This window comes from Mytilus trossulus, chromosome 6 (assembly GCF_036588685.1).
Source record: "Mytilus trossulus isolate FHL-02 chromosome 6, PNRI_Mtr1.1.1.hap1, whole genome shotgun sequence".
Lineage (NCBI taxonomy): Eukaryota > Metazoa > Mollusca > Bivalvia > Mytilida > Mytilidae > Mytilus > Mytilus trossulus.
In genome coordinates, this window is record NC_086378.1 from 22,008,769 (window position 1) to 22,022,114 (window position 13,346).

General features: G+C 30.0%; 1 long non-coding RNA gene across 1 annotated transcript; it reads left to right on the top strand.

Annotated features, from left to right (window-relative positions):
• Window positions 1-5,828: 5,828 nt before the first annotated feature.
• On the top strand, window positions 5,829-13,144 carry LOC134720922 (uncharacterized). The gene is made up of 4 exons (XR_010107815.1): window positions 5,829-6,154; window positions 6,617-6,685; window positions 7,886-7,942; window positions 9,077-13,144. It is a non-coding gene; the product is annotated as an uncharacterized LOC134720922 (long non-coding RNA).
• Window positions 13,145-13,346: the final 202 nt, after the last annotated feature.

Consider the following 13,346-nt stretch of genomic DNA (forward strand, 5'->3'; position numbering starts at 1 on the left):
TTGCTTCAATGCTTGTTTACCATTATATCTTGTTCTTGATCCGTTGCAATTTATGTTATTGAAATTAGTTTAAAACTTTTTTGGCTTAATCATTCAGAAGTCAAGCCAATTCATTTGTAAAGAGATAAAATTTTAGACTACCATTTGCAAGGCAAATCCAGGAGTTTTAATTTACTGCATGTTGTATAACAACAAACTATCCAAAACTCTGTGTAAATGTAACGGATGAAAATGAATACTCTTATAATACTTTACTATAATTACCACTTATAAAATAAAAAAAAATAACAGCATATTTTCAATCCATCATAAAAAAAATTAACCTTTTTTTCCTGTGGCAAACTATACATAGGGGAAATAACTCTTTTCTTTTGCATGTTTTAAAAAGAGCACTTTAAAATTTGGAAAGTATGCTTTGCATGTGGAAGGAATAAATAATTATCAGCTTGCAATACAGAGAGCCTGTATATGGAAGTAAACCATTAATGTTCCCATAGGTGACAATGATAGCCTTTTTCGAAATACAGACTTTAGAAAGTTGATTTTTTTAACGAAACCTTGCTAGAAATAATGAAAAATTATCCGACAGTTTTTTTTGTTCAAAAAGATATAGGTTCCTGTTGCTTTTCTTAATGCAGTATATACTTATCTCCAATGGCTATCAATTTTGCACTTAAAAACTTGACTCATCCTTGTTTTGAAAAGACATCTTAGTTCCATTAGGGTGAAGGAAATGATTTAATTGGGCTTTGGTATAATGCAGAGTGTATGAAGTCTCTAATAATAGAAAATAACTGGCTCAGATATTGGCAAACAGGGCTAGCCATACTCTTAATTCTGAATACCATGCTATCTTCATGAAATGGTTGCACCTTTATTGCCAATATAATCTAATGGTTTATTGAAACCTCTATGTAAGAGGGTAGAAATGCCCTTTACCGTGAGGTGTCAAACGGTCATTTTCAGCTACCGTTAGCATCAAATTGGTGAAATTTTTACCATGATTTGTCAAACTAGACTTATTGTTATTCGTCAGAGGTCTCTAATAATTATCGTTACCGTCATTTTGGGGGATAATTTAACGTAATTCATCAAAATCAGTCATCTTTCTTATCGTTTAAAAGAAAGTGTACATTTTATCAGCATGCATATAAAATTAGGGTTAACTTTATTGGGCAAGAATTTTTACCGTGTAACATCATGAAGGTACCACTCTCCCATTCCCACCCTCATGTAACACTGTGGGAGAATGAGATAATATATTATCCAAAACAATTTTTAAAATCTTGTAACTTGATTGAATAATTCTGAATACTAAATTTGGTGAAAGCCATATAAACTAATATTCTTTTGAATACTACAGAAAGAGAGACAACTCAATTTTATTTTTATTCATTCTTAATGCCTATAGTAACCTTATTGGTTGATTTATTTAATTTCTTAAAGATCCTGTTCAAAAATAAAAATTACTGTTTTCACTCAAATTTTGCATCAACCAAATGTTATGAAACTTATGGACAATGCTTATTACCACAAAACACAGATAAAGTTGGAATTTTAGTAGTGTCACTTGACTGTTCTAGAGTTATGCCTCTTTTTAAATGGAAAAATTGCAAAAACATAGTTTCTGTTCTTTAACTTAAGGTTGCATTAACTAAATGTTATGAAACTTATACGCAATGCTTATTACCACAAAACACAGATCAATTTTGAATTTTGGTAGCATCAGTTAATTTTACCTTCTATATCCCTTTATAAATGGAAAAATTGCAAAATTTTTAGAATCCGTTCTCTAACTTAAGTTTGCCTCAACCAAATGGTATGAAACTTATACACAATGCTTATTTCCAGGTCATGTTTGAATTTCGGTAGCGTAACTTAAATGGTTCTAGAGTTTTACCCCTTTATATTAAATTATAAAAGGAAAAAAATTTAGGTTCCGTTCTCAAACTTTAAGTTTGCCTCAACCAAAAATTATAAAACTTATACATAACGCTTATTACCACAAAATACAGATCATGTTTGAATTTTAGTAGAGTCACTGTAACCATTATCAAGTTATGCCTCTTTATAAATGGAAAAAAATGCAAAATGTTCTCTAACAAGTTGCCTCAACCAAATGTTATGAAACGTGTACTTAACTTATAAGCACATTAACTTAAGTTTGCCTCAGCTAAACATTATAAAACCTATACACATTACTTATTACCACTAAACTCAGATCAAGTGCAATATGGATAGTGTCTCTTTTATTGTTCTTGAGTTATGTCCCTTTCTAATGTTGTATGCAAGCGGGGGCATTATCTATGTCCATGTGGACACATTCTCCATTTTTTCCCTTGTATTTTGATCAAGATCACACAATGTATCATTTATTATGCACTATTTATTTGAAATGGTGTGTTATTTCACTGAGAATATGAATAATTAGAGTTTTCATTATAAAGAAAAATTTCCTGCATTGATTTATATACTACAAATGTAGTAGCAATATTAGAAAGACATTCAATAGTTTATCACATTACTAATATTTTCAGGTCTGACAAGTTTTTTCAATAATATACAGTTATCAAACAGGGATAATACTGTGGATTCATTTATTTTCGTGGGTACCAATTTTCGTGTATTAAAGAAAATTGGCATGTTCATGGATTCTTGCTGAAGTCTGTATATAAGCCTACATAAAATTTAGTATTTCGTTAGTAGACTTTAAACACTTGAATTTGTTGTTCACCTGTACCCACGAAATCCACAAAAAATGGTATTCAACAAATAATAATGAATCAACAGTAGTAATATCTGATTTAAGTAACATTTAATTCAAGACATTTCTTATCTTATGTGGAATGAATTAAAAGATCATATGTCAATGATAAAACTTTAATTTATGCTATGCCTTTATCCTGGTGGTCAGAGTATTTAACTTGCACTTTTGATTTGTTTTTTCTCGAAGACTTGAAAAATGCATGTAAGAAGACTTAATAAACATTCTAAAGATTTCTTATTAAATTTGAATAAGCATGATTTTGATGAAAGGTAGAGAAAGAATTAACCCCATTAACTAATTTTCTTTATCTCGTGCATGTTTTGTCAGTCCTGTCGTACGGTGACCTATAATTATTAATGTTTGTGTCATTTTGGTCTTTTGAGGATAGTTGTCTCTTGGCAATCATACCACATCTTCTTTTTAGCTCACCTGGCCCAAAGGGCCAAGTGAGCTTTTCTCATCACTTGGCGTCCGGCGTCGTCGTCCGGCGTTAACTTTTACAAAAATCTTCTCCTCTGAAACTACTAGGCCAAATTTAACCAAACTTGGCCACAATCATCATTGGGGTATCAAGTTTAAAAATTGTGTCCGGTGACCCCGCCAACTAACCAAGATGGCCGCCATGGCTATAAATAGAACATAGGGGTAAAATGCAGTTTTTGGCTTATAACTCAAAAACCAAAGCATTTAGGGCAAATCTGACATGGGGTAATATTGTTAATCAGGTTAAGATCTATCTGCCCTGAAATTTTCAGATGAATCTGACATTCCGTTGTTAGGTTGCTGCCCCTGAATTGGTAATTTTAAGAAAATTTTGTTGTTTTTGGTTATTATCTTGAATATTATTTCAGATAGAGATCAACTGTAAAAGCAATAATGTTCAGCAAAGTAAGATCTACAAATAAGTCAACATGACCAAAATGATCAGTTGACCACTTTAGGAGTTATTGCCCTTTATAGTCAATTTTTAACCATTTTTCGTAAATCTTAGTAATCTTTTAGAAAAATCTTCTCCTTTGAAACTGCTGGGCCAAATTATTTGAAACTTGGCCACAATCATCATTGGGGTATCTAGTTTAAAAATTGTGTCCGGTGACCCCGCCAACTAATCAAGATGACCGCCATGGCTATAAATAGAACATAGGGGTAAAATGCAGTTTTTGGCTTATAACTCAAAAACCAAAGCCTTTAGAGCAAATCTGACATTGGGTAAAATTGTTAATCAGGTGAAGATGTATCTGCCCTGAAATTTTCAGATGAATTGGACAACCTGTTTTTGGGTTGCGGCCCCTGAATTGGTAATTTTAAGGAAATTTTGCTGTTTTTGGTTATTATATTGAATATTATTATAGATATAGGTAAACTGTAAACAGCAATTATGTTCAGCAAGGTCAGATTTACAAATAAGTCAACATGACCAAAATGGTCAGTTGACCTCTTTAGGAGTTATTGCCCTTTAAAGTCAACTTTTAACCGTTTTTCGTAAATTTTATATATCTTTTACTAAAATCTTCTTCTCTGAAACTGCTGTGCCAAATTGATCCAAACTTGGCCACAATCATCTTTGGGGTTTCTTGTTTAAAAAATGTGTCAGGTGACCTGGCCATCAAACCAAGATGGCCGCCATGGCTAAAAATAGAACATAGGGGTAAAATGCAGTTTTTGGCTTATAACTCAAAAACCAAATAATTTAGAGAAAATCTGACATGAAGTAAAATTGTTAATCAGGTCAAGATCTATCTGCCCTGAAATTTTCAGATGAATTGGACAACCTGTTTTTGGGTTGCGGCCCCTGAATTGGTAATTTTAAGGAAATTTTGCTGTTTTTGGTTATTATATTGAATATTATTATAGATATAGGTAAACTGTAAACAGCAATAATGTTCAGCAAAGTAAGATCTACAAATAAGTCAACATGAACGAAATGGTCAATTGACCCCTGTAGGAGTTATTGACCTTTGTAGTCAATTTTCAATCTGCTTCCTTTGTTTAATATTCACATAGACCAAGGTGAGCGACACAGGCTCTTTAGAGCCTCTAGTTTATATTTTAACTTGATTAAAAAGATTTTCATATTGTGCTTTTTTGTTAATGGGAGCTAACTCAGTGAATTTAGTATTTGATATTTTCATATGATGTGTAGCAAACTGGTATCTACATGTATAAAAATCTTGAATATGGTTTAACCAATAAGTATAAGTCAGCTTATAGCCTTCAACAATTAACAAAGCTGTGCCTGCTCTGCCACCTATGCAATTTCTCCTGAGCAAGTATATGTATCTGTTGTGTCAATCACTTGTAATAGGATTAAAACTAGTTCTATTGTTTGATGATATGTTATTGCAATGTTGAATGTTTCAATCACTCAGTGTGTTACATACATGCATCAGCGGGGGAAAAAGTGTGCTTCTTATCTCTGTATTTTTCTATCCTGAAAAATAATAATGTTTCTTTCAATGAGGTGATATATACACATCCTACTGATTTCAGTACACATGGAACATGTTGAGTTACAGTGTTAATATTTCAATTACTGTAAATTCAGAAATTAATGCCTGCATTTTTGTTGTTGCAATTTTGTCATTTTAGACTACAATGCGATTTTAATTTTTGTGATAATGAGAAAAATTCAGTTTAATTAATATTAAATAATTTAATTTTGGATGTAACACGTCTTCTGATTGGCTAACGTTATTTTGTTATCAGCCCAGATACATAATTTCGTCATGTAACCTTGACGTCATCAACGTTTTTTCATTGTTTTCTACAGTTTAAAATGGAATTTAGAACTAAGTTATAAGAAATGACTGTAATATTTGTTCTGTCTATTCAAAATAACATGAAAAAATGTTGTGCACACTGTAAAATAACATGCTATGCGTTTTAATCAGTGTGTACCAAATTTTTTATCTTATTTCTTCATAGGCAGACAAAATATTACAGGCATTCCTTAAAAAAGTCAAATAGTGATTATAAATTATTGAGATTATAATCCTGTCCCATTTATTGCAATGAGAAAAACATTGCAATAATTTCTAAATTTACAGCATATGGTTTTTTATATTCATTACTATTTTATTGTTGGTTTTTAATCCCACTTTTAACACACTTGGCTATATAGTCAGTATTCATTTGTAGATGAGGACCATGCACTACTTAATTTCCTCAGAAAAACAGTCAATTAAGATACAAGTCCAACTCACCTTGCAACAAAGGGTGTTCAAACCTCAGACTATTATTTAATGTCCTAGTTCAAACTCACAACCACTGCGTAAGAGGTCCAATGATCATTTCTGAAATGAGAAAGTTTGATGTAATAAAATGATGTAATTTTAAATACTCTTTGTTCTTAATTTCAGGTGGAAATAATCGGTCAAAAGAATCTGGGTAAGTAAACTTGTAGCCTTAGTCTGTTAGTTTAGAAAAACTTGAAACTTTGCTAGTCGCTAATTGGATAGATAAGATCTGTTTTTAAAATGAACAAGAAGTTTGCTTTCCCATTATTACTGCATTTTCCTTGAATTTTCTCTGTCTTAGACTTTTTTTAAATAAGATTATTATGATCTTTTACCAACTTGACCAATAAACTCTTTAAAATTATAAAATGTATGAAATTAAAGATCATTAAGCTTTTTTCCTCTCCATTGTTTGATGTATAAAAAAGTTGTGTTCTTCTGTTTTCAAAGCAGCTGGTGAATTGTACGCTGATATTTGTGCATTGCTTGTTTTGCTTACCATGAAAGTGTCATTGAGTGTAATGTACAAAGCTTTTGAATAGGACAAAACCAGTGATTTTCAATCCTTAAAAAATTTCATGTTATGTAAGCTTTAACTGATTTCTTGTTTTAGATCGTCATGTTGGCCCCCATGTAGTGTTGGCCCTGATCCTAACTCTCCTGATCCTGAGAATGCAAGAAGGTAAAATGTCAATTGTCCTAAAGAATCATTGTATATATAAAAAAAAAGAAGATGTAGTATGATTGCCAATGAGACATTTGACAACTCTCCACAAGAGACCAAAGTGACACAGAAATTAACAACAATAGGTCACTGTATGGCCTTCAACAATGAGCAAAGCCCATACGGCATAGTCAGCTATAAAAGGCCCCCAAATGACAATGTAAAACATTATACTCTATTAGTTTTTTCAAAAATCATTGTCCATTTTTAGTTGTACATAGTTATTTTAATTTGAATGATAAGATATTGATAGCTCCTGATAATAAATGAATAATGAAGCTTACCTTTAGAATCAGTGTTTTGTCTGGGCAAAACTTATTCCACACTAGAAAGTTTTAAAACCACATGTCTGTTAATATGCTCCTTTCAAATATGGATTGCATACCCATCCAAATGAAATTTGAAAAATTGAAAATTAGTATTTACATCTCTGCTAGAAGCATTTAGGAGTTGGTGCAAATCCTGATAGTCTCAGAGACCGAGTAATGTGTCTGGGTAGGTATAGTGAAAAAAAATCTGTGGAAAGTTACGTTGTAAACTGTCATGTAAGAAATAAGGTTCAAGTCTGATAAAATATAGGGTTCATATTCATATCTCATCAATAAAATTATCTCATCCTGATATGCATGTAGTATTTGCTGCTGAAATTAAACACCATATTGTACCATTATCATCATCCTTTTACTTATTTTTATACTCAGAAATTAGGACAATGCTCATAGTGATTTTTTTTTATCTGTAAAGGAATTATTTTATTTTTACTCAGAAACTGAGAGAAAGTAACAACAATTTCTACACATAACCGAAATTCACATGTGCTTGTATAATGCAGCTTGCATAGATGGTAACTTGCTAGAATTTTATTGTGTGGCTATATGATAGATCATAAACATTTATAATTATTGATTCAAGTATACATACTATTCCTAATTTTGCTTTTGAGGCGGAGGGGATACCAAACATTGTGAAAGTACTTCCTGTTTATCAAATACTTATAACAGGGGTATTGTAAGTCTGCCATAATAAGTCACTGTACAAGAACGAGGGTTTTTTTTTCAGTTCATATTTTTGTTTATGTCTGTCCTTCTTTGATTTGTAAATTGTATTTATATCATATTTGAAATTAAGATAGACTTAAAGCATTTCAATATGTTGCAGCCTTCTAAAGAAAAACGCTGATAAAAAGAATGAGGAGAAGCCTGTTGCAGTTGTAAGGTATACTTACACCATCTTCAAAGTTTCCTCTCAACAGGAATCTGCCTATAAAAAGACAGGAAAACTTCTTTTTCTTTTTCCAATTTTCTTCAAACTTAATCGTTGAAGACTAATTACAGTCACCTAGTTGTTGGATTTGTTGTGGCATAAGCTTGAAAATAATACTGTTGCCACATGTAACATCTAAAAAATATATTTATTACATTTGTAAAAGTTCTGGGGTTTTGTCAGCAACTCATATGATAAATCTTCATTTAACTTTCTTGTTAATAATTTAAATGAGAATCAGGATAAATATTTTACATGAAGGTTGTTAGTCAATGGTCGACATGCTACATAATAGAAGCAAGGAAAACTTGCAGCCATTAAAATTATGTGGTATTGCATTGGGATAATTTGAAATCTTGTAAACATTTATATTACTTTTATAGAACTATCAGTATGTTATGCAACTTATACACAATTCTTATTAACACTAAACACAGATCAAACTAAGCATTACTTTTCTAGAGTAATGGCCCTTTACAAATGGAAAAATTGCAGATTTTTTTTGTTTCTGTTCTCTTTCTCAATTTTGCATCAGCTGAATGTTATGAATCTTACACACAATGTGATTACCACAAAACACAGATTAAGTTTAAATTCTGGTGTCATCACTTTTACCATTCTAGAGTTGTGCCCCTTTATTACATATCTCCAAGTGTGGGCATTGTCTGTGTCCCATTGAAACATTCTCCTTTTATTTAAATTTTGTATTTGCTAGGTACACAGTTTAATAGCTTATAAAACTCATTTCAGATATGAATAAAAGAAGATTTTGGATATATATTAAACATGTTAAAGAGGAAACAACAATGAGTCATAAAAAAGCAAAATAAAAAAACTCTAATATGTTAAGAAAAGAAAGATTTCTATACAATATGTCAAAAACACAGTGACACGCCAGACTCTATTTGACATTATCATTATACTTGATGAATATGGTAAGAAAACTGAGAAATATTCTCATAGCAAAGAATTGTTACAATATTTGCAAATAATCAATTGAGTTGATACTAATTTATTTTGGTTTCTATTTCACATTTTATTAACAAAAAGTTAGCAGAGTAGTCTCCTATTTACTTCTTTTACCAGATCACAACCACCCAAGAATCGGCATGTAAAGACAGACAACACTGAAAGTACAAGGTATTCCGCTGAAACTGAAATATTTGATGAGGGGGTACATAAAAGTGCAAAACCACGTCCACTTCCTTCTATTGGCCAGCCTACCAACTCTCCTAGACCATTGCCACAGATGCCTCCAAGTTCTCAACTAGAGAAGGGTGGTATTCAACTGGAACCTTTAGGGGATTCTACTTCTGAGAGAAAGAAGAAAAAGAAAAGAAAGAAGAAGGAAACAAAGCAATCTGATGAGGAGTATTAAACTATATCCTAACACAAGCCTATGCATGAAGCGTGATAAAGTGTAGATTGTTAGTTTTACATGAATATTCATCATACTTTAATATAAACAAGTAATTAACTACCACATTTTGACATTTGTCTAATTGGAATCTCATTTTAAGATAATTTTTTCACTACCTGCAGGATCCTCTTCAAGATGAAAGAGTGTTTAAAGAGAAGGTGATACCGTCCAATAATACTAGCAGCTTGATTCATTTATATTTTGTTTGAATTATCTTGATATATGTTTTTTTTTAGATATGCAGATATGTTTAAGTTGAGAAGTTGTATATATAAATCAAAGTAACACTACCTTAAAAAATTATCAGAGACACCTAGATATTTATGATTTTCAGAATGTGAATGGAACAGTACAAATTTCATTAATGTTTATTATATATATATATACATAAATATTTTATGAGAAACAAAACTTTTGTTGGATGGTATACACTACTATATATCTCATGGCTGTCATTCATTATTTTAATTACTGTGAATTCAGAAATTATTGCGAGGTTTTTATTATTGCGAAAAATGCGACAGAGTTGCAAACGCAATAATTTAAACTCTCATTTTGAAGTATTTTATATGAATTAACCAGGATTTTTCTCAAAATCGTAAAAATTAAAATCGCAATTAAGTCTGAAATGACAATATCCCAATAATAAATGCATGCAATAATTTCTGAATTTATAGTATTTTTTTTAAAGTATCGTTATTGATGATTCTTCATTTAATCTTAGTCAAAATATTTTTAAGTAATCAAAAGGTGATAAAAAAAACATTGGCTTTATCATCTATCATTTCAAACCTTTTTATAGAAGAGCCAATAGTCATCTATATAGAATAAAATTGAAACATGAACTAAATTTCAACAATACAAAAGCTTCTGTAGAAAAAAAATCACTCTGAAACCACTTTAAAGGTCCCACCTTTATGATCACTTATTTAAAATTCAATATTGGGATAAAACATTAATATATGAATCCCTGACTTTAATATAAAGGTTTGAAACCAGTAGATATCCTCTGATATGACCCCTCTAAATTCTACAGGGCCTTTTCTAGTAGTGTTTTTATTGGAATTTAATTTTATTTAACAGTCCAACTTTAAAGTCATGTTCCCTGTGCTGAAGGAATTGATTAGGATATGGAGATATTAGAACAAAAAATATGAAATTTAGGGGATGTTTTATAATTGCCTTGAAGACAGTTGTCCATAGAACAAAAAATGAGACTGTGAACAACTAAGCCCTGGTGACCAATACAGATTTAATTTTCAAATAGTGCTAATTTCTATAAAGTGTCTTAAGAGGTCACAACAACCATTTGTAGTATTTTATTTTGCTGTTTGTAAAACATTGTTTTTATTTTATAAACATTCCATCTTTTGTACAAGAATTAACTTTTAACATACTTGTCATGCTTGTTGAAATTTTTTGTTTACTAACTTTACCAGGCTTGTATCTATTTTGGTGTTTAAGAATATATTGTATTCTGTTGATGTGCCATGTTTTTATTACTTTTGAAGATTTTGTTATAAAATGTGCTTAATAACAAATAATTTTGTCTGAAATAGAATGTAAAGCGTGTGTACTTCAGCCTTATTTAATATGTACAATAGTTACCCTTTTTGTTATCATACTTATATCTGGTAGTTTTACAATTGATAGTATTATTAATTTATTTTATAAGGGTTGTTTAAAATAAGGTAGCTTGGGTGTCTAAATGCTCGATACAGATATTTTTGATACTTAAATCTTAAAATTTCCAGTTATTTTTGTTGAAAATTGAATGATTCCATAAAATATTTTTTGAAAAGTGTTTTTGCAACTTGCCCAGAAGGGAAGCTCAGACAATGACACCCAATCTTAAAGAGTTTTTGAGTGTATGAGGGGGGTGGTGTGGTTTGCTTGTAGATTTTAGAAAAAATACTGTTCTGATGAGTTATACTGATTTACTTATGTCTGTCATGTGTACAATATTAAGCTGTTTTCTATATTTTTTAAGGCAAAACTGCTTGAAATTTAGTATTTAGCAGCATCTGAGTTAGCAAATTTAAAATCTTGTTCACAAATAATTTTTTGAAATATTGTCTTTTTTACTTGATTGCAAGCCTTATCTCAGATTATTTTAATTTTCCATGTTTAAAGTAATCCTGCTTATAATATTACAATGACTATTATAGCTAAACATAAATTTGTGCATATAATCCAATTTATGAATAATATATGTGGCAATTTTGACATATTTAGATTGACTAGATTTGATCCTAAGTCATACACATTTTGTTGAAAAATATAGACATAATCTGTTAGCTGAATATTAATTGTAAAAGAAAGATTTGATATAAGTTTGCATTTTGTTTAAGTGTTTGTGTTTCTTTTTCTCATTGCTTGGATTGTATACAATGCAGTATTTTCCTTAGATATTTTTTTATGTTTTACAGTGAAGGGATAACAGAATTTATATTCGAGACATCAGTTATCATCTTGTAATTTCAAAAAGTGTTATACAATGTATCCGTACAGTTAATATTTTTTAATTTCATCATCACGGCTGTTCAAATAATCCATAAGAATCTCAATATTTTATGTCAAGATCATTTACGATGTATAGTTGTAAGGTTTAAGGATAGTTTTGTTTTAGAAAGACATTTTTTTTTAAACTGAATTTGAATCAAATTTGATTTTTCATGATACATCATAATATAGATTATAGGTGCAAGGGAGGTAATTAATATAAAACTTATCCTACTTGTTCTCATATTGATCTTAATTTTTGTTTTAAGATCTATATTTTGATTCTTATTGAACTGATTTAAAATTAAATTGATAAGGTTTGATAAATTCATCATCCTGGTTGTGATAACGATACATTGTACCTTACAATTCTGTTAAAAATGGTATTTTGACTGTGATATTTTGAAGAAGCAGCAACTATATGCCTAGTCAAGAACTATTTTATTATTATTAATTGATCGGTAAATTATATACGCAGATATAACTGTATGAAAATATATATAATCAGTTATACTATATTTTTCTTGCGATTTAAAGCATTTTTTTTACTTATATATATTGTATCATACTTGAGTATTGTTAGTTGTAAAGTTTACAAATTTAAATTCATTAATCAAAAGCATTATTCAAACTAAACCTTGAAATCATCAGGGTTCATGTTAAGTTGAAAGGTTGACTTAGTTATTTTGGTAAATTTTCAAACTTTTTATTTATGATTCAACTATTTATATTTTCTGACTAAGATCTGTTGCCAACACTGAACATGTAACATGATCGTTGATATTTTATTTAACAGCTAAATTTATACCATGAATTCATCCGCTGTGTGATTTAAAATTTTTATTTTATAAATTTTCATTTCATTACTAATTGTAATCTGTGTAACATTTTCTTTAGATAATTATATCAAGGTATCTAGACCGTGGCAGAAGTAGTGGTAAAATATTTATATTTTAGGCAACAATAAAAAATTAAACCATTTGTTAAAACTCTATATCAGACATCTCAAAAATTCTGTTAATCCTTTTTCCAAATTATAAAATAAGATTGGTATTTCTGAAACAAACAAAAAATAAATTGCTAACGTTATGGCAACTATTCTTCATAACAGTTCTTGTAAAATTATGGTCTAGGTACCTAAAGTAACAAAAAATATATAACATTGGGTTTGCTTTTAGTTTTAGTCCTGATTTTCTAGTTTGTAACAACAATTTTACATTATTAGTATTTACTTTTTTCATATCAAATAAAATATATTTTACATTCAGAAAGTTTGTATTTTGTTATCATTCAGCTGCATGCTGCTGTGACTCTATTTAGGGGAATTACTGTTAATTTTCTGTCTATGAAGAAATAACATCAAAAATGTGGTGCACACTGAATAACCCACGTAGCAAGTTCTTTAAAAGTGTGCACCACATTTTTGTTGTTTAT